Consider the following 5,575-nt stretch of genomic DNA (forward strand, 5'->3'; position numbering starts at 1 on the left):
AGGCTCGTTATGGGCGGGAGTTTGCGTATCAGATAATGGCCTTTGCCGAGGCAAGGAGAGGAGACGCCTCAAATTTGACGAGGAAACTTCGTGCTTTCTCTGTAAAGTATGTCAAAATTTCTGCGGAGAACATGGACCCGCCACTCAAGACGCTTGGTAAAAGATTACGTCGAAGATCAAATCATGGCGTTCTGCAGACAGCACTCCTCTCTTCCAATACTAAAACTGGAGTATATATAGCGGCAGTGTATACGAGAGGCTGAAGAGTGAAGCTGCCGATGAAGTAGATGTCAAGGTGGTTTTGAAAGCTAGAAGGGGAGAGAATAAAGGCTGATGGTTTCGAAAGAAACTGTTTGGGGCTGCGTCGGTGGGAGTAACGAAATAATTTGGATATATCAACAAAGTTGAAGTGGTAAATTGGCCATCGCAACGATTACAAAAGCTGACGTTTCGAGCGTTAGCCCTTCGTCATTCGCTCCGACGAAGGGCTGACGCTCGAAACGTCAGCTTTTGAAATCGTTGCGGTGGCTAATTTACCACTTCAACTTTGTTGATATATCCAAATTACAAGGGGAGAGATTGAGGTTTTCGGATCCGGAATACCTGGGTATGTCTGCATCATGGCAAGAGAAGACTCGGCGTTCCGTAAGTATGCAAGTCGTGAAGGCTATATCGACCCTATGCGCCTTCGAAATGGTTGGTTTAACAGCCTCGTTAACCGAGCAGTGAATGATTTCAATGCTAAATCGCTATTCTCTGAGGTTCGTCTGGTTGTTCGTTACCACGGGCCAGCAATACAGCTGGACATTCTCAGGAAAGGAACTAACGAGAAGCTTTTACCAGTTGATCTCGTTCCTTGTTTCCCAGTCGGGGAGAGCTGCTATGTTACCAAGCCTTACACTGAAGGGAGACATTCTGTGTCTAGTCATGAGCTTCTGTGGAGGCAGTCTTTTTCATTACAGGAAAAGCAAGTCCTGGAGTACATGGACAGAGATCATGGCTGCAGGCACGAGCTCCTCCGAATCGTGAAAACTTTGGTTAAGAGGCAGGCAACTTCTTTACCGCTGGAGTCATACTACTTGAAGACCGCCTTCATGCACTACATAAAGGGAGGAGGTTTGCAGAACTGGGTCAGTGGAGACGCGCTGGGGAACCATTCACGCTGGGCACAAATTTCCTTGGATTTCTTCGAGCACTACAGATTTTTCTGGAGCGGAGAAATCTTCCACACTATTGGTTATCTGGTGTGAACCTCCTGGATGATATCAATCAAGTAGTTACCAGAAATATGGCATATCGTCTTCAAGCAATCCTCAATAGTGACGTAAAAATGAATAATGTTCTTTCATAAGAAGACGGATAGATCAGTTAAAACACTCCGGTATCCGCCTACTATATACATTGTAGTGCGTGTGATTTTGCTCCAGATAATATACAACTTATTGCTGAGTCACTGCAGAAAATCGATACATATAGGACAACAATGCAATTTCCATGACCAAGAAGAACGTTGTTTGGCAAGGTTCTCTCCAAAAAATCAAAATTGTCTTTTACTGAGGGTAATTCTCGGCTCGTTAAGGCTGTATTAGTCAAAAAAATGTTATGCGTTTTTTCTGAGCCCGTTTCCTATATGCTTTGCCAACTAAAAAAAGAGACTGATTAGTTTGATGCAGTTTTCTTGCAATAAATATAGCAAATACAACGGAATTTATGAAGAGTAAAATTTCAACCGCGAAAATTTCCATCCACAGTGAAGTTAGATTTACGGACGCTCGAGATGTTTGAAAGTTCGACTTCATTTAGTGAAAAAAAAAGTATTCATCAAGGAAATGAGGAGACACATGTTGGACGTAACAAAATTATTATTTCTAGCATATCTTGTGGGTGGTTTGTTGATGGGCACGCAACGAAAACTCATACGGTTGTATTTACAATAAATGGATACGTGAATCGTTTTCGAATTTTTCGGCCATCAGTACTCGACAATTTTTCGGTTCTCACGACACTGACCATCTTAACATATATATTTGAAGAAGAATTTTGAATAAAAAATAAAACGTAAGATTACTTTTAACGTTATTTTATGTTGGAAACTACAAAAAGGCTGTGAAACTCTGAACTCATGTCAAGGTTCCGTTTCTAGCATTCAAATGAGAAATCAAAGGCTTTGGAAAACGGTGTACGTAATGCGGAAGGAGTAACATAATGTGTGCATGATTGTTAAAAATGCAGCAAAAGGTATGGATTTTTAATGGCAATACATTAGTTTGCATTGATCGGAGCCTTAGTGAAAGTGTTGCCTTAAACTGAGTTTAGCAAGTAAAGAAAGAAGGAAGGGAGGCGGAAAAAAAAATTACCACTATGAATTGTGTCTTATACGTAGATAGTTTCTTGAGCACACTGAATCAGGTCGCACACATGGAAGTGTATTGAATACAACTCCCTTACAAACCATCAAGATCGTTTTCTTTATTTATCAGAACAAGGCGTTAGCTAACGCAAGAGAAGGAGACGCCACATCTTTAACGAAGGAGCTTCGTGATTTCTCTGCAAAGTGTGTGAAGATTTCAGATGTAAACAAAACTCGTACCAGAACACTGGTGAACGATTACATTGAAGACCAGATCATAGAGTTCTGTCGACAGAAGTCCGAACTTCGGATTATAAATCTACAGTATACTGGCAGTTTTTACGAAAGGCTGAAGACTGAAGCTGCCGATGAAGTAGACATCATGGTAGTACTGGGAACGCCAGGTTCAGAAATCGAGGTCGTAGCATCCGAAGTGCCTGGGTATGTCCGTTTGAGGTCAAGAGATAACCCGATTTTCTGGAAGTATTCGGGTCATGAAGGTTATCTTGACCCCAAGAGCTTTCGAGATCGTTGGTTCCTAAGTATTGTTCAACGAGCAGTGAATAACGTCAAACCTAGAGGAGAGTTTTCTGACGTTCGTCTGGTTGTCCGTACACACGGACCAGCAGTCCAGGTGGATATTTTCAGGAAAGGATCTACAGAGAAGCTACTATCAGTTGATCTCGTCCCTTGCTTCCAAGTCGAGGATAGCTGGTATGTGCCAAAGCTTTTTAAAGGTAAAAGATTTGTTTTCAACCACAAGGTTTTTTGGAGGCAGTCGTTTTCGTTGGAGGAGAAGCAAGTCCTGGAGAACATGGACCAGAAGGACTATGGCTGTAGGCACGAGCTTCTTCGAATCGTAAAAACCGTGGTTAAGAGGCAGGTGACATCTTTGCCATTGGATTCCTACTATTTGAAGACCGCCTTCATGCATTACTTAAAGAGAGGAGGCCTAGACTGGGTGAGCGGAGACGCTTTAGGGAAGCATTTCCTTAAATTTCTTGGAGAGGTGCAGTTATATTTGGAGAGTGGAAATCTTCCCCACTATAGTTTACCTGGTGTAAACCTTCTGAATGATTTCAAGAAAGTGGTTGTGAAGAATATGGCGACTCGTCTGAAAAGGATCCTGAATAGCGAAGCAAAGCTGAGCAAGATTCTTGAATAATATATAGCTTTGGGGATTCTGTCTTTCTCAGTTTAAATTATCAATTGAAATGTACTTCATTATTGAACTTTGTATCGTCGTTTTGGGTGGAGGATGCTACATAGTGAACAAATTGTTGTCTCGCTACGAAACCCACTTACGTCAACGGACCCTTCACATTCTCGTGAGTTGTTTTTCATTCCTTATACGTTCAGAAGGGAAGAAAACAGCCCACTTCAACTAGCAGAAATAAGGCGAGTCAGCGAAAGAAAGTAGCGTGGTAAAAAAATCAATCATTTGGGCCTATCCCCCCCCTGTTTTTTTTTTTCTTTAATGGATCACTTGGTTTCTTATTCATTACCATAACTTACCCATGGTCGACATACAACCTACCATCTGTAGGTTGCATGTCGACCATGTTTTATGATGACCAAAGATATGCATTATCGACTCCATTATTCTACTTTTAAAGTCATGATGACAAACTAACCAGAAATTGATTTTTTTTTTGGTTTAATTAAAAGTCATGTTAAATTCCCTTCTTCATTTTTTCGTCAAGGCCAAAAGAGGAGAAAATCTTAAGCAACTACGTGAGTTGATTACAAGGTCTGCGCTATAAATCCAACTTCGATCTTTCCTTTTGCGAAACAATGTTGTAAAGGACACTCGCTCAGTTTTCTGTTTCAATTTGCTTGACATGTTCTGCCATAACCATAAAAAAAAGATTTCCCTTGAATACACAAGAGATGAATGAAATTACTTAAATAGTGATGAGTGCTAAGGAATAAAATCATCTCATAAAAATCTCGAAAAGGTCAAATTATGGTAAATGATACGCGTATTACTTGCATTGTCAAATATAAATATAAATTTAGTTTTCTAGAAGGAAAATCTGAAAGATTTGACGACTAATATTGGCTGGCTTGATTGATAATTGACGGTAAAGACCTTTAATTTTTGACAGTTTACAATTAATATTTTTTCTGTTTGACGGTTAATACCAGTGAAACTTACATATAAGGGTTTTTCCGCACTGGCAAAAAAGTTGTTTATCTATGCAAATTTTCCGTCATTACCAACATTTTACAAGTGCGGATGGTTGTTGCGACTTGATAAGTTTTGGCCGAAGGCTTAAAACGCACCGCCAGCGTGTAATTGAACTGAAATCAGTTAACTAGAAAGGCAATAATCTTTTGTTGCAAAACTAGCAGATAAGACGTGGATGGAATTTGACAGCTTTGAAATATTTAAGGCGGATGCAACAGACGAAACAAACACTTTTCACGGCAAAATTTGTCCTTTGATTTTGTTGGGACAATTTTAGCTTTGTCCGCTAAAGCAGGAAGGCTCTAAGACGTAATTATAATGAAAGCAAAGACAAACAAATAAACAGACCAAAACTTAAAAAGCAAAACTTTGCACAGTCTGATGTTATCTTTTAACTTTAGGCATTTAATATAACAACAACAACAACTTTTATTTGTACCCAGCAGTTACCATTAAATTACATTGATTCTATACTACGCAGGTCTATATAGAGAGTGCGGGTTGCCCTCAAGTAACCATAGGAAGATATAGGGCGGCCGCACTTACAGGTGTTAACTTATGGATATCAGGTAAGTATTTTAAAAGAAGAATATACTTTAGTTCGGGGGGTAGAAGCTGGAACATGACGATCAGAGTTGACAAGTGTTCTACTTTTGGAATACGGAAACTGTGCACTAAATCTGTCCAATATTTACCCAAGCTGTTGATCAATGGAGTTCTAATTCCCTGTGTGGAAATGGGTGAATTATTTCGTTACTTAGGTTGCTTCTTTGACTTCAACATGTCTAATAACCAACACAAATCTGAATTGTCTTCTCTTGTACAAATCTTGATGAATGACATCGATATAAAGCCATTGCATCCTAAACACAAACTTCTTCTGTACAGCCGCTATGTCCTATCGAATTTCTCATGGCATTTCACCATAGCAAATATATCCAAAACCTGGAAAAGGCAACATCTCGACTCTGTAATGAATGGCTACATCCGAAACTGGCTTGATTTTCCGATATCTGGAACACTGAGCAATGTTT

The 5,575-nt window shown here is 39.8% G+C and overlaps 2 pseudogenes; both read left to right on the forward strand.

Moving 5' to 3' along the window:
* The first annotated feature begins 567 nt into the window (after positions 1-567).
* On the forward strand, positions 568-1,488 carry LOC148738169 (cyclic GMP-AMP synthase-like receptor 3 pseudogene; annotated as a pseudogene).
* Positions 1,489-2,226: 738 nt separating this feature from the next.
* On the forward strand, positions 2,227-5,012 carry LOC148738170 (cyclic GMP-AMP synthase-like receptor 3 pseudogene; annotated as a pseudogene).
* The last annotated feature ends 563 nt before the right edge of the window (positions 5,013-5,575 follow it).

Source organism: Stylophora pistillata, chromosome 2, assembly GCF_964205215.1.
Source record: "Stylophora pistillata chromosome 2, jaStyPist1.2, whole genome shotgun sequence".
Classification (NCBI taxonomy): domain Eukaryota; kingdom Metazoa; phylum Cnidaria; class Anthozoa; order Scleractinia; family Pocilloporidae; genus Stylophora; species Stylophora pistillata.